Source organism: Pteropus alecto, unplaced genomic scaffold (assembly GCF_000325575.1).
Source record: "Pteropus alecto unplaced genomic scaffold, ASM32557v1 scaffold21, whole genome shotgun sequence".
Lineage (NCBI taxonomy): Eukaryota > Metazoa > Chordata > Mammalia > Chiroptera > Pteropodidae > Pteropus > Pteropus alecto.
The window spans coordinates 20096333-20120818 of NW_006436282.1; positions in this window are offsets into that span (position 1 = coordinate 20096333).

Genomic DNA, 24486 nt, shown 5'->3' on the forward strand with positions numbered 1-24486 from the left:
TAAGCAGCTATTTATTTAAAGCAAAAGACTTGCTGAACTATTTACAGGCCAGTACATATCAGACTAATTGTCTTTACTTGGTACACTTAGAGCAGAACAAGTACACAAGAAGGAATGTTCGTGATGAACATTTCTCCCTCCCTCAAATCTTTTTGTTGAACAAGTCTCTCTTTTATCTTTCTAACGCTACGTTTTAGTACATTGATTACACATCCGTACTGAAATATTTGTGTTACGTTAATAAATAGTGATTAACTGGACACGGAAGATATTAAAACTTAAAAGATGTGTGACAGCACAGTTTATTGAAAAGTCTGAACATAGAATCTTAAGGTTTAGGGAGACTAGAGGTCTATCTAGCCGTTTGTAGTGCAGAAGTCCTCCAAGAGCATTCTATCGTTTTTAAAAATAGTTTGGTATCAGGAACTAAACTGGACACATACACACACAAAATCATCTCACTTCCTCACAATATTCTGATGAGATGGACATATTAATCTTGGCAAACAGGGAAAATGAGGCTCAGCAAATGAAGGAGGGGAGATGAGGAAGAAGAAACAAACAAACATCGCAAGTTTCTGCCAATTCTTTTCTACGGTTTGAAATCCAAGGGTAAACAAGAACTCAATCCAAGATAAAAAGGTGCCTCCCTTCCCCGTGTCCGACACACACAGCAACATTCCATGATTAATTTATTGAGATATGTGCAACAAGCTAAGCCAAACCCTGGAACATGATGTACACATACAAATGTTGCTTCCTCTCTTCTCGGTATAAGGCATTGTGGTGACAGACAAAAATATTTAGGACCTGCTCCTAACTTTAAAAATTCAGGAATTACCACATAACTAAAGAAACCGAGGAGGAATGCTAAAATCCATTTCCCTAAGAATAATCAGTTCAATCGTGTTTTTTTCATTTTAAAATTCAATAAGCATAGGTTTCCTTTTTTTCCCCCCAAGGAGATAAATAACTGGAGAGACTGAATACAGCACAAAATACAGACATGAGAAAAGAATGGCAGTTTTAATTTTGAAATTCACCATTCTTGTCAGTTAAAGTCAGACCTAAAGCATTAATTTATTCTGAAACATTAATTAACTGGAGCTTTTTTGCATTTAATTTTCTCTGGCATTTTGGAATCTATTCTAAGCCCTGTGGAAATGGCAGGTCTGATGTTATTAAAGTTAGCCTTTCAGAAAGTCCTCGAACTGAAGACTCCAACACATTAAAAAATGCTGAGAGTCCAGATAATGCAAATCTAAAGTATTATTAAAGGGTATTCTTTACACATCAAAGAAAAACCTTAATTTCATTAAAAATGAAATCGACTATAAGGAAGGCTTCAATTCTATATATTAACTGGGCCCTTCAAACTCTTCCTAAGAAACAGCTAAAGCCATTTTAATTCATTCATTCATTCAAATATCCATGGAGTGCCAAGTACACGTCGGGCAGGCACTGTTCTGAGCGGGGCAAGCAAGGCTTTATTCTTGTGCAGCTTACAGTCTAGATGGGAAAAATGACAAGCAACCAATAAACAAGAAAATATCTAAGAGCAGTGAGAACAATACAGAAAATAAAAGGGTAATATGATCAAGAGTAATGGGGAAGACTTCTTTGAGAAAGAAGTATTGATGTCGTCTTAAATGACAAGAAGTCAGCCAAACAAAGATCTGGACGTAAACATCTCAGACAGATCAGCTGGTGCAAATGAGAGATGGCTGTGTCTGAGCCTGGAAGGTCTGAGAAGCAGGAAGGTCATGGTGATTGAACCCCAAGTCAGGATGGCATCATCTACTGAGACAGGGAAGCCTGAGAGAGGAACAGCTGTGCCCACATAAGTGTGTGTGCGTAGTGTGCGTGCGTGTGCGTGTGCGTGCGTGCGTGTGTGTGTGTGTGTGTGTGTGTGTAGGGCGAGGAGGAATCAACAGTTCTAGTTTGGACATGTGGAGTTTTAGATGGCCACTTAAAAGAACGTTTCAAATACACAATGACAGCGATCACATGATCACCTGGCATTAAGGGAGGAATCTAGAAGGGATGCTGCTGACTTATGGCCATGTTGGGGAGAAGACCGTAGTTCCTAACGAGCTTTATTCCACTCCATGTGTCACTTTACTCAATTTAATCAAGCAATATTAATATGCCCCAAATTCGATCTAGTAAGCAAGTCATAAAAAAACCTATTAAGGAAAGTCCTTTTAGAACTACGCAGATTATTTCTGTTGTAGCCATAGTGCGATTTCAAAGACACAAATTCTTTCACAGAATGCAAATCAACAGGTGTCCTAGATATATGTGGCTAATTTGTTTAAATTAAAATACATGCAACGGAATTGGTGTAGTAGAAATTAGGAGCAAAAGACTGTGCTTCACAACACAAAGAACTATTTGGCTGGTGAATGTCACTGTGTGTGTAAGCATGTGTAAGCGTGTGCGCGTGCGTGCGTGTGTGTGTGTGTCTGCGTAGGTGACGGTTGATGTTGGCTGACGGTGGAAGGAAGGAGAGTTTACCTCCTTTCTAGGTCAGACTATCCCAAAGGACTATACTTCCTTACTTGAGATTCTTTGAGCTTGAATTTAGATGGATTTGGTATAGACTATGTATTTTTTAAAAGGGCAATGCAGGCATGGGAAAAATGAAGCTAGACATCTTACTAAAGTGCCAAATTATGAGGCAGCATCGAATTCCGTGAGTACATCTACTTCCCAAGCCTCGGCTCTCCAGAAGCTAATAAAATATCGCTGCATCTTGACTCTCTTCACTTTCCAAGACATTTTTGTGTCTGAGTTTCATCTGCCTGAGGGCAAGACCTACATTCTTCAGATTACTTGAATTTATAGATTACGACTAGAATACAGACAAGGGCCAAGAGTTCTGACTCTGAGCATCCTTGCCAACATTTAGGAAAAGGCTGCCTTACTCTTTATTAACAAATGTTCAGGAGAGAATTCCCCTGCAACGTAGCTGTCTGGCAATAAATAACGAGGGCCCAAAAGTTCACCTTGAGCATCTCAGAGTCAGAGCTAGTACTTCTCACACCTACAAATGCTACTAATGATCATTTTCTTGGAGAAACTGCTGAGCAGTAATTTTAACAACTATTGGACTTTCAAGGAATGGCTTCCTCTTTTGTCCTATAGGAGGAGATAAAGCCTCTATAGTAGGGTACAAGAATCCAGATCATCCTATGAAGGGCTGCCTTCAAACACGTTCACTAGTCCAGTCTAAGACGATGGGGTCATCTCATGAAAATAAAGTCCTGGGTGCCTGAAAGAGATGATCCTCTTGGGAGCAGAGAAGTAGACAATTACAACCAAGAAGAAGGTGCTGAAGACACATAGGATGGGTTTTGAAAGATGACTGGGACTTAGGTTAAGAGGGCTGCGAGATGGAGACGACACCTCACAGAAGAAGCCAACTGTGTGACAAGGAGGCACGATGGAGCACGACGCGTGGGGAACAAGCAGCCCCATCGGTTTACGGCACGAAGCGGGCAGCGGGTAGAGGAGACGGCTGCCGGTGCCACCCGGGGGGGCCCAGATGTCCTGCTAGGGTGTGGTCGTTACCCCAAAGGAACTGAAGACAAGATGATGAGTCGTGAGTGGGGTGTGGGATGGGGGTGGGGGGGCCTGAATGATCAAGTTTGCATTTTAGAAATGACACTGGCAGCAGTCAGAGAATGGCTGGGGGCCAGGGGTGCGCCAAGAGTGGAAGCAAAGTAGAAAGATAAAGTAACAAATGAACGCATGTAAAACAACGTGACACCCGACCTTTCTCCTACCGCCTGGCGGGAGGGGTCCTTTGTTAACACCACTCTCCTGCTGGGTTCGTGTTTACTACAACGTGTTCCACCGTTAAGTGTGTGTGTTTTGTGTGCCTACCTAGCAGAGGTAATACGATCCCGCGAAAATGTAAGATGGATGTGAAACTGCCACCTAAGATCTGAGTTATCGCCAGGAAGTATACTGGAATACTGAATGAGGGTTCACCTTAAGGGAGGGAGCTGAGTCAGTAATGAAGGCCAAGGACAGCAAAACGCAGAAACGACAATCTGGCTAGCAGATGGCCTTACGTAAAAGATGGCTGCCTGTTATTGGTGGGCCATTAGCCCTATTTATCCCAGAAGATGTGTTCTTTGCACGCAAGAATCCCAAATGTCATGAGTCTGTCTCTCCCTATGTGACCTCTCACCTCTGACGTTCAGCTCAAGAGCCACCTCCTGAGAGCCACAGCTTGAACAGCCCTCTCCCAAGCCCCACACCTCCCACCTCCACCGGGTCAGCCCCAACAGTATTTCCTGGCGTACCTTTGCCAGTGAATGGGGCTGCTTTTTATTATCTTTGTATTTGTACAGCCTGTGCAAATACACGTATCCGTGTTTAAGAAACGCTGTCAGTAAAACATTGCTTTAAAAAGACTGCACAGCTACTGTGAAACAGTCTGGCAGATCCTCAAGAAGTTACCCACAGAATGATCGTATGACTGGCAATCCCAGTCTTAGGGATATGCCCAAGAGAACTGAAACCAGGTGTTCAGACAAAAACCTGTTCACAAATGTCCAAAGCAGCATTATCCATAATAGCCAAAAAGTGGAAACAACACAGATGTCCATCGACTGATGAATAAACAAAATATAGTATATTCCTACAATGAAATATTATTCGGCCATAAAAAGGAATGACGTACTGGTACATGCCACAATGTGGATGAACCTTGAAAACATTATGTGAACTGAAAGAAGCTAGACACGGAAGGCCACATATCGAATGATTCCATTTATACGAAATGTCCAGAATAAGTAGATCCATAGAAACAGAAAGCAGATTATTGGTTTCCAGGGGCTGAGGGGAGGGAGGAAGAGAGAGTGACAGATTTATGAGTATGGCGTTTCTTTTTGGAGTGACGAAAATATTCTGGAAGTAGATAATGGTGATAGTTGTACAATGTTGTGAAGGCTCTAAAAACCACTGAATTGTACATTTTAAAGTGGTTAAAATGTTGAATTTTATGTTATGCAAATTTGACCTCAATTTTTAAAAATACATCTTATATAAATTTAATCTCACTGAAGACCCAAATAAGTGAACCTTCGTAGCCTGTGTGAGCGTCCGTCCATCCTTCCTTCCTCCCTCCCCTCCAAACCCCTCGCTCTTCCTCCCACAGTCCTCCACTGCCAGCTTCCCAAGAACCGTGGACAAAGTCAAGCAAACCCTTCGGTCCTGAATTTCATCTGCAAAATGGGAGCTGCACTAAGAAGATTGCCTTACGGGTTTTTCTGCTCTAATGTTTGAAGGATAACTCTATTGGGACAAGGTACTACGCATCCGACGCCCCCCAGCAGAAAGTGGGCACAGGAGGAGCGGTCCCCTCTCTCCGAAGCGTCTGCACTGTCCTAGCGGACGAGGCCATCGGCTAAAGCCTTTTAAGGAGTCTGTCGGCATTCTCTGAAAGTTCAGCAAGATAGCAGGAGTTACGAAGAAAGCTAATAACCTAGTCTTCTAAGAAAAAAAAAAACAGAAAATGTATTTTTCTATGGTTTTTAATTAAAATTGACCTTTCTGAATCTGTGGCCGGAGGCTGCTATAGTAATGAAAAACGATGTCATTTACTGGTGATACTAACGTGTGGCAGTACGATGAAAAAGGTTATACTCGTCCTAGAATGCTTCGGTCCCCACATACCCCCTAATTGTTGGGGCGGAGAGGGGGGCAGGAGAGATGCAGATTAAGAGACATTATAATCACACTTGAGTGAAGGACTGAAACCCAGCTGGAGGAGGGTATTCCTGGGAATTTAGTCTCGGCTTCTCCTTTAATGATTCCAACAACCGGAAAAGCAAGCGAGGAGTTCAACTGTCTAAGAGATGAAATTCTGACACCAGGGGTCACCAGGCTCTTAAACTCTGAATGAGGTGAGACCAGTGCCTAAGGGGTAGGAAGGAAGGAGAAAGGCTCTGGGAGGAGGAGGAAGAAGGTGAAAATTAGGGGAACATAAAAGAAATTCATTAAAGAAGGTGGGGGGCAGGTGGCAGGGGTGGGGAGGAGAGAGGGAGGAGTGTGTCTACAGGAATGCTGCGGAATGGCCAAGTGCCTCAGAACCCCTTTCCCCTAAAATCCAAAATGTTTTCTGACAGTATCTGGACGGATTCCTTTCTCCCTCATGCAAGTCAGCCCAGACCGAACGACAAGCAAAGACTGACGGTGACGCTTTCTAAGGGACACTAAAAGCTCTGCTGAGCTGAGATACGGTTCTCCTCTGCTACTAACCCCGTATTCTGGATCACTCAACACGCAGGGGCACAGGAGAGATTTTATGCAGCATGAGAAATACCTATTAGTTTAGTATCCATGGCGCAGACTGAACCAGTAAAGCAGAATGCCTGCCGGGAGGGTGGTGAGACCGATGCTGTTAGGGAAACTTCACAGTAGGTATGGATTTTTTAAAATACCATTTTTTTCCAGCTTAAAAAAAAAAAAATCACAAAATAGCATTTGCTCATTTTTAACAAGGGAAAAAACCCTTAACTTACCAAAATCAAACAAGTGTAAAGTTAGAAAGTGACTCTCCCTTAACCTTGCACTACCTCTCCTGGTCTAATGCCTTCCCTGTCTAACCTTTTCTACCTACAAGCAAATATGATGCTGTTTGTACCACATTTTAGATCCACTTCTTACTTGCTACTGCACATGGAGTGTCCCATTTATTTCCCAGAAGATCCGTAGGAGGTAAAGTGCTATAAATATTCCCATTTTTTACAAATGGGTAAACTGAGGCTTAGAGAAATTAAGAAACTTGCTCAGAGTCACCCAGCTAGTAGATGACAAGCCTGTTCCAGACCTGGGCTCTTAACCATTATGCTGACGTACGGCATCTATCCATATCAAATTATATAAAATACACTTGTTCTTTTTAATGGCTGCATGCTATTATCTATAATGAATACTCCAATTTTTATTTAATCTGTTCTCTTAGTGGGAGACATTTAGGCTGTCCCCAAGTTTTATCATAAATATGGAGATGATGAATTTCTGTGGTACAGCAGCAGAACTAATAGGTCAAAAGCAGGTATGTTTTACGTTTGGATAAGTGCAGCCCTCCTGAATAGGCTGTGTAAATCTAAAATACCAGAAGGATGTATGAGAGTGTCCTCTTTGCTACATCTTCCAAAACACAGGACATTATCAGTCATTTTAATTTCTGGCAATCTAGTAGATGAAAATTGAATCCAATAGGGGTTTCCCCTGATGATAAATGAAGCCGAAGGTATTCTGATATGTTTATTAGCCATTTGTACTTCTTATGTGATTGTTCATATCTTCTTCACACTTTTCTATTCCATTTCGTTTCCTGACTAATTTGTGGGCACTCCTTTTTCTGATACATATGTTTCATATATTTTTCTCCCAGTTGGCCATCCATACTTTAATTCTGTTTATAGTTTCTTTCACCACATTTTCATAAAACTGAATTTGCTAAATATTTTAAGAGTTTAGGGCTTCTTGTCATGCTTTTAAAGGCCTTCTCCATGACTATAAAACTATACTGCTTTATTTTCTTCTGGAACTTTATAGATTTGAAATGTAGTCTGTGGCATAAAATGGAGATCTAAATACATCTATTTTCCCAAAGAGATTGTGGTTGACTTAACACTGTATATTAAACATCCTATTCTTTCCTGATCTTAAAGTTTTATCTTTATTATATATTCTCATGTACACAATGGACCTATTTATAGATTCTCTATAGCATGCTTTAAAATCTAGTATGCCAAATTCCCCACATTTCTTTTAAATATATTTCTTTGCCATTTTTGCTTATTTATTCTTTTGTATGATCTTTAGAAGCAACTTTAAAAAGAAAATAAGCCTTCTTATTACAATTGCACATAAGTGTTATATTCATTTGGAGAAAGCTTACTTTAGAATACTGAGTTCCTTAACCAGACGTGGAGCATATCTCTACCGACAGCTCTTCAGGCATTTAAGTCCTATTGCTTATCTCATAAACGTTTTTTTTTGTTGTTGTTGTTAATTTTACTTTCACATCTTTATAGATTGTGATGTCATTGTTAGAAGTATCATTTTTTCCCCCATAATAGCGCCTATGTGGTTAATGCTATTATATGGGAAAACTATACGTTTTTATTGATTCATATGCCGGTGATGAATCAATCTTACCGAAGCTTCATTGCTTTTAATCAATTGCTTCTGATGTTTATCATATTTATGATCATGTGAGTTTTAGCATTTTATCTTCTTAAGTGAATTACACTGTTCTCCTACCACTGGACTAAGCTTATCCTCCCAGACCAAGCTTTAAATATCATAGTGTGTTATGCTTTGGGTATTTTGGAGTACTTGGTTTGCACTTATATTGATAAGTAAAATGGCTCCACATTTTCTTGGTCATATTTTTATCTGGTTTAGGTAACAAGATTTATGCTGGTCTGTAGAATAAACCTGGATGCTTCCTGTCTTTTTCTATGCTTTGGAGGCGTACTGATTGCGAAAATCAAATCTGTATCTGGTATTTAGGGGGGAGGAGATTGGTTACTTTTAAAAAAGAATTAGATGTTTGGTTAAGATGGAAATGGAAGGATGGATGGCTAGATAGATGAATGGATGGAAGAAAAAGTCATTTTCTTCCACGGTTTTCTATTCATGAGTTCCTTCTTGAGTAAATGTTGATAATTTATAATCGTTTAAATTTTCGGATTCATTGCTAAGAAGACAGAAAATGCTTGAGAACTTTTGGTTATACCTCCCTCTTTTCTCCCATTAAGCTTGCCAGAGGTGTTCCTATTTTATCGATTTTTTACATTTTCAATATTTTCAAAAAAATGCTTTTTCAATTGTATTTATCAAATCTGGTAGTAGTTTTCTTTAATCTTGTTTTCTATAATTTTCGAATTTATAGTTATGTTATTTGACCTTTTTGGTTAATTTTGTTGTCCTTTTTCTCAAATTTTGGTTGAATGCTTAGTTTATTTATTTTCAGCAATTCTAAGTTTCTGATAAATGTCTTTGAGACTATAATTTGTACTTTGAGAACTGGACTACACACGGCTTGTGGGTTTCTGCATGGAGCGTTCTCCTTCCCAGTAACTTCTAAATAGTCTGCCATTCTAACCACGGTTTTGTTTTTTAACTTGGAGTTTAAAAAAATGTTCACACAGAAATATGGCACATGAATGTTCACAGCATCATTATTCATAATAGCCAAAAGGTAGAAACCACCCAAATGTCCGTCGATGGATGAATGGATGAAAAAAAGTGGTATAATAATCATGGAACAGAATATTATTGAGCCATGAAAAGAATCAAATACTTACTTATTCATGTTAAATGTATGAAGTCTGAAAACAAGCGACATGAAAGAAGCCAGATATGAAAGGGCACATATTCCGTGTGTCCATTTACTCATATGAAATGTCTGCAACAGGCAAACACATAAAGAAAGAAAGTAGGTGAGTGGTTGACAAGGGCTGGGGAGAGAGGCAAATGAGAAGTGACTGCTAATGGGTACGAGGTTTCTTTAGGAGGTGATGAAAATGTCCTGACATTAGACAGTGTTTTTGGCTGCAAAATTCTGTGAATATACTAAAAAACACTGAATTGTACACTTAAAAAGCATAAATTTTATGGTAATATGAATTGTGTCTCAAACAACAAGTTACAAAGAATAGTACCATTGACCCTTAAACAATGTTGGGGGGATTAGGGGTGCTGACTCTTCATGCAGTCAAAAATCGACATATAACTTTTGACATTCCAGAAACTAAACTACTAATAGCCTACTGTTAACTGGAAGTCTTACTAATAACATAGTCATTAACACATACTTTGTATGTTTTTGTATTATATACTGTAGTCTTATACAATACAGGAAGCTAAAGAAAACATTATTAAGAATATCATAAGGAAAATACATTTACGGTATTTATTGGAAAAAGGTAAGTGGGCCCACACAGTTCCAACCCGAGGTGTTCAAGGGTCAGCTGCATTTTAAGATTTCCAAGTTGCTAGACTGGGGGAAAGCTGTCCTTGCTTTAACATCTAGCATCACTGCATCTGGTTTGAAGAACCTGGACCACGCACGCTGTCTAACCTTGAAATGTACAGATTCTCTTTGTGGCCTGGTCCATACTCAATTTGTGTGTCACACAAGTACTCAAAAGGACTGTGTTCTCTTTTTGTTGGGTATTAATACTCTCATTAAATTAAGCTTATTAACTGAGTGACTAGTATTTTCTATATGCTTTCTTTTGTTATTGATTCTCCAGGTGATTTCTGAGAGAGACATTACGACTGTTTTATTTTTTTTAAACTGTTATATCTTAAATGAGTATATTTACTTCCTACAAATAATATCTCTAATTTAGTAAAATTCTACATTTTCTCCTACAAACTGGCTTCTGAAGAGAAAATTTCCAGCCCCTTTTGCACACTCTTCATCTGCTTCACTTTTAACCAACATATCTCCCCAACAAGCCCCTCCCCACCCAACTTTTGAAAAAAAAAGTGTCATGGGATTCATAAGCAAAGGCCAATGCCCCAAAAGCGTTGTAAATGACACAGGCCATCAATATTTAAAGACTGCAAATAAGAACAATTAAAATCAACTAGTAACTCAGAGTACAACAAAAATCGCAAGGAAAGAAATCACACCTAAAATTGATCCAGACTGGCATTAGAATCCCTACCATGTGATTTAGTGACAGAAACTAAACACTCTAGTGTGGTCTAGTGGAAAAGAAAAAATACCGTCATTTTTTGTTGTTGTTGTTTAGGAGCTAGTTCATTGAATCTTTGAAACTGCAGGTTCACTCCGAGGGTAGGCCTCATGTGATGTTTAAAGGGAAAAATTAACCTTGCGCATACTTCCTATATCCAAGATCATTAATGAAAAGCCAAAATGTTTAACTTGCTCTGATGTTTCTGCTTTCTGTCATTTTTGTATAGTTAACAGCATCATAATTTAATTGAATCACACATTATAAATAACCTGGCTGTATTATTCTCTCCTCCTCGGTAATTAGACCACCTTTTGTTACAAAGAATCCTATAAACCATTTAACTGTGAGTGGTTGTAAACTGCTTGTATTGAAAATTGGGTGCCCCCCCTCCTAAACTGAACATTACCAAGGAAACTGCATACCTTTTCATCTCTAGTTCATTTTCGTTTTATTTGAGTTACTGGAATCAATTTGATAATTTGATAATTGAAATACAGGCATAAAACTCGCTATAAAAACTTTTGGAAGAAAGCAGTCCCTCTTGACACTGTCACTTTCCATCAGAGCAAAGATGTGAGTATTGCACACGGATTTGTAATCGACTCTCCAAGCCTTTACACCTACAAGTGGTTTCGTCAGCCTAGTTTGAAAATGATAAAGCCATCTGGCACAGCGGGAAGTGTAGGAGTATTTAACAAACTAAAAAACAAACAAAACCCTTCATCTCTCCAGTGTCACAAGGAGAGGAAACCAACACGGAGCTTTGTGTTACTTGAGATTACTTAATACGCTGACCAGTCAAGGATGCTAAAATCAAGCCTGCAAAAATCACGCGAAGACTGCCCGTCTCAGAACAAAGGATACTCACAAAGATGAGAAAGCATTTTCTCCCAAAGAAACAGTGACAAGCATGGAGGCTATCTTCTTTTTATTGTGGTAAAACAAACAAACAAAAAAAACATAACATTAAATTTATCATCTTAACCACTTTTAAGTGAACGGCTCAGAAATGGGAGGTATAATCACATGGTTCTGTGACAGATCTCTAGAACTTTTTCATCTTGCATAATTGAAACTACTTATTAAAACCTAATTCTTCCTCTCCTCTCCCCCAACCCCCCACAATCATCTTTCCACTTTCTGATTTTGATTACTGTAAATACTTTGGATGATTGGAATCATACAATATTTGTCCTTTTGCGACTGGTTTTTGCTTAGTATAACGTCCTCGAGGTTTATCAGTGTTGCAGCACGTGCGTGAGGCAAGGTCCTTTTAAAAGGCTGCATAATACTCCATTGTATTTACATACCACATTTTCTTCATCCATTCATCTGTTAATGGACATTTCAATGGCTTCCACTTCGTGGCTATTGTGGCAGGGAACATGGGTATGCAAATGTCTCTTTAATCTAACCGCTATGCTGTATACCTGAAACTAATATAAAATGATACTGAATGTCAACTGGAATTAAAAAAAAAAAAGTAAAAAATATCTCTTCAAGATCCTGCTTTCAAACCTTTGGGATACATATCCAGAAGTGAAATGGCTGGATCATCTGGTCTTTCTACTTTCAGTTTTTAGAACCTTCACACTATTTTCCATAATGGCTACCACTTTACAGTCCCAATAACAACAAACAGGGGTCACAATTTCTCCACATCTTAGCCAACGCTTGTCATGTTTTGTTCTTTTGATAGTGGACATCCTAATGAGTGTGAGGTGTGAGATGATTACCTTGTTGTTTTGATTTGTATTTCTCTTATGATTAGTGATGTTGAGCATCTTTCCATATGCTTATCGGCCATTTGTATTGCACATCTTTGGGGAATTGTCTATTCAAGTCTTTTGTTCATTATTTAATCAGATTATTTGTCCTGTGTTGTTGTTATTAAGTTGTAGAAGTTCCTTATATAGTCTGGATATTAAGCCCTTAGCAGATACGTAATTTTCAAATACATTCTTTCTTTCCATGGGTTGCCTTTTTACTCTTGATTTTTTCCCTTGATGTACAGAAGTTTCTAAGTTTGGTGTAGTATCATTTGTCAATTTTTGCTTTTGTTGCCTGTGCCTTTGGTGTCATATCTGAAAAATTGTTCCCAAATCCAATGTCCTGAAGCTTTCCTATATGTTTTCTTCTGGCAGTTTTAGGTCTTTAATCCATTTGTTATTTTTAAAGGTAGACCAGAAACTACAAAAATTGTCTGATATCAGAACGTTTTCCTGAGAGAACTGATACACTGCATCTGACATTCACTGTGCCTTCAACTCTAGTTTCTAAATTACATTAATGGATTTGGACAAGAATATGACAATTAAACTTAGAAGGAAATAATCTTTCAAGGGCATATTCAACAAAAAATGAAGAAATTTAATCTATTTTATTAGATAGCAAAAGAAAACAGTGTATAAGACAGTATTTTCACATCTCCTACTAATGGCAAAAAAATATCCCCAGACCCAAAATACGTTCTGACCCTAATGACAGATTTCAAGAGATAAGAAGTTGAAATGAAATAGCTGTTTAAACTTTCATACCACCACCAAGTGCGTTTTAAGCAAAGGCGTTTTGGAAATAACTGAACTGGGCTGAGAAAATGGGCTGAATCAGTTCACACCTGGGAAGAAGCCACAGGGCTTTGCAGGACTGTCTATCCTCACCTTTCCCACACAGCCCGTGACCACAGCAGGTCTGCATTAATCTTTTTTTAAAAAATCTGTTGAATAAAGCAAAATAAAAAGGAAAACAGGAAAACCGCTAGTCTTTAAGCTCCTCCAAGGATTAAAATTCATTTTCTTCAGTTAAGGTAGAAATCGGTATAATTCTTTGCCTGTTTCTCTCTGACTTTGCATATACTCCTTCCAAATATATACTTCTCGACTCTATTTTGAAAAGTAAATGTGCCACAAGTCAATTAGTCAAGATAAACAAAAGCTTCAAATTGTATTTGCTACAGAGAACATATTCCTAACATATACTCAAACATACAAAACACCACTTTGATGCTCAACCAATACCATTTATCAAGAATGTCTTTCCTATTTGCTTTGGTATAAAACTGACTACACAATGGTAACTAATGAAAGTGAAAAAATACAGCATAAATAATCTACCCTTTTAAACGTGATCAATCTCAGCAGTCTTTTCTAATAACTAACATACAGGTATTTCGCTAGTATATAGCAATACAGTTATCAGCCATTTAACAAGAACGGGTCCCCTCCCTGTGCATAAAGAGAACACGGTAGAATTCCTTTGAGAGGGAGCATGGCAGGCTGCACTGACCTGGAGGCTGCCTGCTCGAGACCCAGTGACCCCTTCCCCTCATTCACTGGCTGACAAGATCTCTATTTGTGGTTTGTTTGGGTATGTTCTGGCCACACTAAAGCTACTTGTAAATATTCTGACTGTTTCCCTTTAGGAAACCCAGGGGTTGGTATATAAGATGTGATCTCATGCTTGGGGCCATTAGGGTAACTGTGCTTCATGCAGCCCACTTAAAAGGTTAATTCAGGAAGAAGTGCAGACTCTGGTAGACACAGTCTGCCTTTCTTCCTGCTGTCTGGTTAATGTAGCAACTGGCTGCTCAGAGAGAAAGGGGAGGGGAGGGAGATGGACCGGAGAACTGAAAAGTAGCTGGCGCGAGGCAGATTCTACCCTGTGGACGTGTCTGCCATCCTTCCCCAGTACGGGCTCCAGTGATGGTGCCCACGCTGCGTTTTGAGTTAAAAGTCCCTAATAAAGGTGCTGGAAATTTTCTATATCTCAATCTAGCTGGTGTTCGCATATCTGTTTTAAAAATTAGTCTGGGAAACTCAAGATTTATGTATTTTATATCAATAGCCTTTAGAATTTTAAGTTTTAAAAGTTCCCGATGTAGACTTAATAAATAACAGGGGGTGGCTCCAGTCCAGTCCTTCAGGCTTTTTCTTCACTAAACATCCTCCAACTTCCAGTCCATCTCCCTTCCAATTCCCTCAGTCCATCTCCCTGTAGCATCACTAACGTGGTAAAACTTCCTAAAGTCCAGATCTGGTCATGTCACACCCGAGGTTAAAAGTCCCCGATGGCTGTCCAGTTTATCACTGTCCATAAACCCCTAGCCTGGTACTGCCCCACGCATCCCTCAACAGCGGTCCCCGAGTCTGTCCTGTGCAGATTTCCATCCCACAGCCGTGCTTGTGAGCCTCTCTCCCCCATCCCCACCCAAATTCCCATCTCAGATGTTAAAACCCTATCCCCATCCATGCCTTTTAAGATTCCTCCAAATGGATAATAGTAACAGCAACAAATACTTGCTTACTCTGAGTTTTTAAGTCACGTTTTTAATACTGTTTATGACATAGAATGTAAGCTCCCCACGGCAAGGCTCTCTGTTTTAGTCACTGATGTATTTCATGCTCTTGGAACAGCACTGGTGTGTAGTAGGCACACAATTACTTGCTGATTTGATAATAACTTGTATGAATAAAACCTTGTTTCCCACACACTGCTCTATATAAATCATTTCTATTCCTGAGAACACCCTTAACAATATGAATACGCCCCAGGGTCTAGTTGAGGAAACTAAAGCTCAGAGATGTTCATTAACTTGTCTAAGGCCTCACAGCTCAAGATAGTCAGGATTCGACCTTCTCTTATTTTGAATTCTCCGAAAGCAACGAACCACTACTGCAGAGCGCCTTCTGCCTGATGCTGCCCTTCTGCCTGATGCTGCGGTGAGGCCCTAACCTGCCCTGCGCTCCCCCCGCCCCCGTCTCCTCTCTGGTTTCCGTTCTTTGTGAGCAAAGTGAGTGTTCACCCATCACAGTTGCCCCGAAGCACCCGGCTCACTTTACAAAGTAGGGAGGCTCCATAAACATCTAGCAATTCATCTACTGAAGGGCGGATGTTAAAGGGGCAGAAAGAGTATGATTTAGAGCAGGGGTCCCCAAATCCCGGGCCACAGACAGGTCGGGTCCATGGCCTGTCGGGAACCGGGTCTCGCATCAGGAGGTGAGCGGCGGGCCAGTGAGTGAAGCTTCATGTGTATCTGCAGCCGCTCCCCAGCACGAGCATCACCGGCCCCAGCTCCACCTCAGATCATGAGGCATTAGGTTCTCATAAGAACACCGGTCCTTGGTGCCAAAAAGGTTGGGGACCGCTGATTTAGAGTCTCTCCTTTCAAAAAGAGAAAGACAACCTGGAGCATGCAGTAAAGCAAAATGAGCACTAATTAGTAGAAGGAGGCAAGTTAATTAGTAAAAGGAGACAGTTGACAGCACATGTACGTGGCAGTAGAGAGCAGCGCTGCGGAAACACATCTTTAACACAGAAAAATTAACTGCAAGATGCAAAGGGCAGTGATACATTAAAGGCGGCTTCACTTCTTGTACTATTTTGAAATTTAAAAAAGACCTGTTTAGACCGGACTGAATGTGTTCCCTGAACGTGAGCACGACATTTCTCAGAAGAATAAACCATTCTAAACATTTCACTCCGTAAGAATCATGTCCACACATGTCACAAGTGCTAACCTAGTGGATTAAGCTAAAAGCAAACATGGCTGATGAAATACGGAGCGTTCCCCAACTCCGTCCTCAGATGAGGCTCAGGTTACCTACCACTCAGCAATAACCAGCGTGGCTGAGCACGGCCCCTTCGTCTTCCTCATCCGAACAATTCCTACTGCACACCTTAGTCACCTGTCCCTCAAACCCATTCCCCAGTCTGCAGCTTTCCCTCCAGGACTCGATTCAGTCACCCACAGCGACATCTGGGAAGACACGCATGTCTAATTTGGGGACTATATACTATTTATTATGAATAAATACCTATAAAAATGTTTTGTGACTTTTAAGGGATAAGGTTTCGAGCTAGAACATGCTAAAATGTTAAGTCATTAAATTTGTTTTGGAACACCTGAAAAAGAAAACACTAATTTGGCTGTTTTTCCCAATTTATTAAAGCGCGTTCCTCACAAGCCATCATGCTGTGACACTCATCACTGAGGTCATTTTAAAGTCCAGTAATTATTGTACACTAAAGAGGGGTTGGTGACTCGTGGGCAGGGCGGGGGGCGGGGGTGAGGGGAATAGGTAGAATTTTATCAGTGATTCATACCTTGGTAAAAAAAAAAAATGCTAAATAAATGAATTGGTAGTATAAGGAAGATTTTGGCCTGATTATCGTAAATGTACATGAAAAAAAGTGATTTCATGACTTTAACCTAAGTGTCTCTCTATCTATGAGATTTTTAAACATTTTACACCTTTAGACCTCAGCACAGGCTAAAAAGAGACCCCGTGAATGAGCCTAAGGAATGACAACAGCTAAAACGTACTAAGCATTGACTACTGTGCCAAGCGCCACCAAGGCACTGATCTGTACCATCTCATTTACTCCTCAGTTACCCTATGTGGTAAAAACGTCAGTACGGAGATTTTTGGCTCCTGTTTGTCATAGTTATAGGCTATCCAGGTCTTTGCTGCTTCTTGAGTCAGTTTTAGTAAGTTAGGGATTTGTCTGTTTCATTTAAGATTTAAAATGTACTGGCCTGAAATTTGTTCAAAATAGTCCTTTATTAGATTTAAATCTCTGCCCTAACTTTAGACAATACAGTTTTTCCTTTAGTAATTATGTTTGCTTTTGGCTTTTCTCTTTTAGTTTTCCTCGATTAATCTCAGGAGAGTACTGTCAATCTATTAATCTTTTCAAAGAGCCAACTTCTGGCTTTCTTGATCCTGTTTAGTGTAAATTTAAACTATTTTTCTCTTCGATACTTGATTTATCATTTCTCTCTAACTAAAGATCTCTTTGTCCTGGTGTTCTGCAGTTTTACTACGTAAATCTAAATGTAGATCTCTTTTTTAAAAAATTAATCTTATTTAGGATTTGCTGGGTGTCCCGAATCTGTGGACTGGTATCTTTCATCATTTCTGGAAAATTCACTATTCTCCTTGTCTATTAGCCTTCTATATTTTCCATCTTTTTGTCCCATAGTACCACATTCTGAACATTTTATTCAATCTTATCTTCCAGTTTATTAATTCTCTCTTCTACTCTGTCCAATCTGCCATTAAACTGCCTTTGAGCTTTCGATTTCGTATACTATTTTTTTATTTATATAAATTGTTTTCTTCTTTCTCAAATTTTCTTTGTTATTTCAATAGTCGTGCTCCTTACACATACTTTAAATCTCTTCTTCCATTTTTTTAAACATAGAAAACAAACTTACTTTGTATATCATATCTGATAAATTTAATATCTAAAATGGTGATTCTGCTGACTCTCTTTCATGATGACTTGTTTTCTTGTGTTTTGCGATTTTTGAATAGGAGCTAAAATATTTTAGAAACTCTAGGTGGGGGTTATTTATGGTCAATTTAAGGTGAACTCCTCCACAAAGAATTTGCATTTGCTTCTGCTAGGTTCCAGGAGGGACTACCTGGAATCACTTTAATTCTTCATTTAATGTTTTTCTGACCATCCAGCTAGTGTGAACTCTCATGTAAACCCATGAACTGCCTTTAGGTTATAAATTTTCTAAGATTTATTTTTGCTTCTCCACATAGTTCTAGTGTTTAAAGCGGAAAATTTTCCTTGGAGGAACCAGCTTTTTTCCCTAGCTTGCCGTTACCAAGAGAACATAGCTCAGGGGTTTCAGTTCCATGGTGGGAGGGATCTTCGCTAGTTATACAACTCAACCTGGGTAGGTCCAGGCTTTTGCTTTCTGTGGCCCTGGAGGCTATAAAAACCTAAGAGCAAGTTTAAGGTGAAAGTCAGTCAGCCTGACATGCTCAGCTGTCTCTGGCTTTCCAAATTCCACTTGGTATTTAACGTCTGACCATTTCCTTCCTGTCTTGTCAGATTGACAGTGCATTGAAAAAGAATCCATCCCATCGACCCTGTGGGCAGCACGGTATGTAGGGGCTCAGAATGAGACCTCTGAAACCCAACTGCCTGGGTTCAAATTCCTGCACAATTCTTCCTAACTCGGTAGTCCTGGGGAGTTTTAAAAATTCTCCGTCTCAGCAGTCCTATCTGTAAAATGGGAATAAGAATTGTACTTGCCTCATGTGTGGGTTTTTGAGAGGATTTAATGAGTTAACACATGTAAACACATGTAAAGCACTCAGAACATGCCTGGCCATAGTTAGCACTCAAAAAAAAAAGCTGTTGTCATTATTACTACTGTTAAGCGGTGTTGCTATGATGAGACCTTACTATGCAGACGTTCTGCTCCATAATACTGCTCCTTTGTATTATCACTTTGTAAAACCAAGGTCTGACGAGTGTAATTTTGTTAACGGTTCTGCCCAGGCATTCATTTTTTCTGAGGCTTCTACTTAAGAAAGCACACAAAACATAAATATATGCACGATGATGAATGGCAGACGCACTTCACTGAACACTCCTATTTAGCCACTCGTGTAATTTAGAACCAAGAGGGAGCACGATGAAATTAAAAGGCATAAATTTAAAAACCCTAAGAGTGACTTTAATGACATCTAATGGAGGAAGCCAGCTGCTGCCACCAAGGACGCAGGTGAACAACTACGTGGCATGTTGATGGGAGAATGGACTGGGGTTTGTTAAAGATGATTATCCCTCGCTCTTACTAAGCATTATGAGACACAGATACACAAGTAAGAGGCAGAAGCGTTTTCAGGCCCAGAGTGGCTGTGTTTAGAGACGTGAAAAGCCAATATATTACGAATAATGTAAAAAGGCGTGAACTATGCCTATCTTTGATCTTAATAATCAGAGAGGTGGTTTTTGTAAGACAGGTTTTTCTTGATTTTAATATCTGATTTTAAAAATAAACTATCAAAATCAATCTCACTATCATAAACTCAATTTTTAATTGAGTACTCAGTTTACACTGCCAGCACTGATGGATTCTTCAGTAACAAAATAGAGTGAGCCCTCAAAGGCAAATCAGCTCCTTTTGATTAGACTATCAGTTTTCTTAATAACAAAGCAGAATGTCGTTGGCTGAATTGGAACCTGGGGCTGTGCCAGTTATCAGTTGACTGTGGCTCAACTCCAAATTCACTCTCGAAGCATTTCTTCTTCACAGTGAGCTCAATGTTAGGAATTGTCAGTAGAGGGCGCTGTAGGGACAGCATACTGTTTTTGCATCTTGGTCCCCAGGCCTTCGGAATTGTCAGTAGAGGGCGCTGTAGGGACACTCCAGTGGTTCCAGCATACTGTTTTTGCATCTTGGTCCCCAGGCCTTGCATGCATACGAGAACATCTGGCGACGCTCTGCTCCAGCCAGGAGTCCCTCAGTGATCACGCAGCACTGTCCTGGCCCAGTAACCACCTCCCCACAGCCCTCCCACACAGACCCTGCAGGCGGCAGGCCTTGCACCCACAGTGGTACCCAATTCCCTCTGCACATTGGCCCACCAGCTTCAGTTTGCCTGTGCACAGAGCGTTTTTTCCTTCTAGTCCAGCAGCTGTGGGCCAGAGGTGGCCCAGGCGACCTGGCAAACTTCCTGCCATCCCAGCGGGCTGCGTCCACACTCTCTGCCAGCCTCGGGGAACAATCTCCTTCCCAGTATATCCTCCCTTATACAGTCTTCTTCAGTTCTAGGGGACCATTTCTAGTTTTCTTTACATCTTTATACTTACTCTTCTATCTAACCTTAATAATTCTTTATTGTAAACTTCTCCTATTTGAATAACTGTGTGGTTTCTGTCTCCTGGTTTGACTCAGACTGGCAGTACTTGATGCTGCATTTTTAATTCACATAGCCATATACCCTTTCCTCTTCATACACCAGTCTATCTTCAAAAAATGCTCTTTTAGTGTACAATACAGCTAAAATATTGTGCAACCATGCTCCTCACGTTTTGGAAATCCTTGAATGATGCCAAGAAATACCTTCCAAGCTTATTTTATTCTTTTCTTATAACATATGGAAGAATTCCAAGCTCAGCACCTCACCCACCCAAGGATCTAAAGTCACATTAATTACATCATCCTCTTCACATCCTGTTCTTTCTTCCTTTCACAAGGAAGGGACGATCTTTCGTTCACTTCAAAATAACAAGTAGAAGATTTCAGCGTGCCTTATTCTCAAACCTTATATTTTGACAGGAATTTGCAGATCCTAACTACTTTCAGGTAACGACTTGTATCGAAGATACTAAAAGCATTTAAAAATATAAATTATTTGTTCATCTGTTCAACATTGTTTGTGTACTCAGTATGAGACAGATCCTAGACTAGGCATGATGGCGTAAAAAGGTGAATGAGGCACCCTCCCTTCTCTTTACTGGACTACAGGTCAAAAAAAGAAGGAAAAAGAAGGGAGACTTAGTAGTAAATGATAAAAAGTTCCCCAAAAGAATCACCCATGTAATCACCGAGAAACATTTCTAAGTACCTCTTAAGTGTTACTAAATACCCATACGTTCGGGGCGAGGTGGGGTGGATCAAATATCTTCAGGAATAAATATTAATAGTTTTCATATCATAGCCATTTGGACTCGAATTCCAAATTTTATTTTATTAAAAAATAAAAACTACCCACAACACAGTAGTTGCTATACTGTTTAAAAAAAAAAAAAAAAAAAAAAGAAAAAATATGCAGTATGCTTCATTTGCAATATTTCCTTGTTTCTTGGTAATAAAAACAAATATCTGGGATTAGAAATTCTTTTTAGGACATTCAATTCACCGGCATGCAAATAACTTGACATTTCACAACTGTATTTTCAGTAACACTTGAGATTCCCTGAGTAAATAGTTTCCAGTCCATACGCGTCCCTTTGGCATGTGAGGGACGCCTCAAGAAATGCCACCGCCTGAAAGTTATCACAATGAAATTGCACATGCAATGAGCTGCATCTCATGTCAATGCAGAGAGCATCATCAGGACTGCAAGAAATGTCCTATTTTTCTCCCCCCCAAAATTCTAAAAGGTCACTCTAGTCTAATGGTGGTAAGTAACTGCTAAGAATTTTTTAAAAGTATCCTGTAAATGATAATTCTTTAAAAATAGAAATGACTGAGGCAGGCAAAATTTATATGTATCAAGAAAAGCCAAAGATATGGAAATAACATCACTCGATGACCAGAAAAATCTGGCCACATATTCACTTATTTCCATCTTTTAATTTCACGTTTATCTCCCACAAAAATATAATTCAATACTCAGCATTTTCTACTTTAACCAGCCAGCAGAAAACCAACACACACACACAAAAAGAAAATTATATAAGAAAAAATATTATATAAGCAAATGCTTTTGCAATTCTTATCCTACCACTTGAGCAGAAAGCAGCATTTCTAAAAACTGATTATTAATTAGGAAAGAATGAAGAGGGACACAATCCTACTCATCCCCCACTCAGCAAAGAACTAGTTTTTTAAATCAAAAACTAAAACAAGACATTCCAAAAAGTGGTTGCAAAAGAAATGCTATAAATTTTCGAAGCAACCTAATGACAGCCAAGAAAACAAACTGTCAACAACACTCGAGTAGTTAAAGCTTCCCCAAATTTCGAGTCCGCCAAACAAAATATCATGAATGTGGGGTAAAAGAGGAAGGGAATTCATCATCTAATTCAGATTATGAAATCTAAAACCAAATAAATGTTTTTTTCTCTAAATATGCTCTGTTACTGGCCTTATGAGCAGATGGGATAAACAGGGTGCAATTTTAGGACACTAGGACATCATCCTGCCCCTACGATTCCTTGACCGTCTGAATAAGATGTCTGAAATCATGCCATCAGAGATTCATTCCACTGCATCATATATTAGATCTAAGAACCTGAATGTTGCAAGGTCACTTATATAGATCATCAATCTAAACTCATTCGAAGAGCTTGTCTGAATTACATTTAGTTTAAGTTCCTTTAAGGAAATGATGGGTCTCCTTTACCTCTGTAATCCCAGTGCCCAGCAGACAAGAGTAACGCACAATTAATTGTGATGTCGATGAAATAAACGGCCAAAGAATCAGTAAGAATCACTGATAGAGAGCTCTCCGGGAAAGACTCTGGAGGGCTACATTCTGACTAAGAGGAAGGACCAGATGGGAACCAGCGCTGGGTCTGAGAGACAGAGTTTGACAAATGTAAGCAGAGACAAAGCGTGGCGTAGAGGAGAGGGTGAGGGAAGGGGGAAAATGCCTCAAGAGAACATTCTAGAAGGTGAAGCAAAAGAATAGAAGAAACACACTTTGTTTACTGCAGGGTTTCACAGACCCTCCCCTGCCAATGAGCAGACCATAAATGTCACCATCCTACCCCAACACATGTGGTTAATTCAGTGCAAGATGACTTAGAAATTTGCAATTATTTTGAAAAATCACCAAAGATGTTTTGTTGAAATCTTCTTAGCTAGCTTAGTAAAATCACAAGTTTAATGTGATAGCGTAAAAAAAAAAAGAAAAGAAAAATCACCAAACCATCTCATGACCTTTTTTCCCCTTTCCTAGGAAATTATGTTATATAGTCCTATATTCATCCTCCATTTTAAATGGGAAAAAGCAGAGAAAATAAAACTACAAGGTATTTTATTTTCGTGTTAGCTATACAGCCTGGGGCTATTTTTTCTTTCTCTTCCTTTCCCAAACGATGTACCTTTAGATCTGACACAAAAGACACAAAAGAAAGGAAAATTGAGCTCCATCAAACCAATTTTTACTTGTGACAAAAATACTAGACCAGATGGATTGCACACTTGCCAAGAGCACAGTTAAGTGTTCACAGGAGAACCACTAACATAAGCACGGAACTTGCTAGTTCTTCTATCTCTGTTTTTGTTTTCATTCCAACAAGAACCAAGGGCTACGAAACGCGGAGGAAATTACCCGCGGGCAGATTCAGTCTCTGGCTTCCCACATTACCTAAGTGTTAACATCTCTGATGCACTGAATTCTAACACAAACAATCACAGAAACAGATCTCTAAGGCTACAGAATTTCACCAGAGAGATTTCAAAACCTGCTGGATAGTTTCTAAAAGAACATTGAAAAGGCTGTGACACAGGCTGGGTCAGGGCTGGGAGTTGGAAAACATCAACCACAAATGATGGAACACATCAGCCCGGATAATGACGCGGCCCTAAAGGACTGGGAGATCTCGAGGCTGGATGGAGCTGCCCGGGCTCTTCACTTGGTACCGTCTGAAAACACAAACCACGCTCCCCGGAGGATGACTGCTCTTGCTGATTTTCTTCTTGTTGTTTTAATACTCTAATGGGGAAAATCCATTTTATGGCCTGAAGAGATGAATGGCTTTTTAAGAAACGCTTTCCAAAAAAAATCCCTACAAAATCCATCCGAAGACGGCCTCCACTCATCCAGAGCCAAGAGAACCAGCGAGTACCTACAGAACACTCGGCACGTGGCCAGACCCCATTCTAGACTGCTGCTCCCGCTAGTTAGTTAACTCCTTTGCACCTGTCTCACCCCTGAACATGAGAGTCTCTGACAAGCTGCTGCCATCCATCTTCAGCTCTGAAATCACCTGGATAAAACCCAAAGGAGACACATGCTGGAGGCGGTGTCCACTTCGGGACACTAAGTTGAGCTTTATCATTTACGAGGCCCACAGCAAGTAAGAGGGTGGGTTTGAACAAAATTGAATTGGCAGAAATATAATCCTCACTAAAAATGGTTCCCTGCCGCTTCAGTGTGGTCTGGGGTAAAGCTTCCACAGGATGACGACCTGGGCATCGACAGGGCTGAATGCTGCCGTTATTGGTCGTGAAACCAGTGGACTATTGCTCCCACAGCTGGCA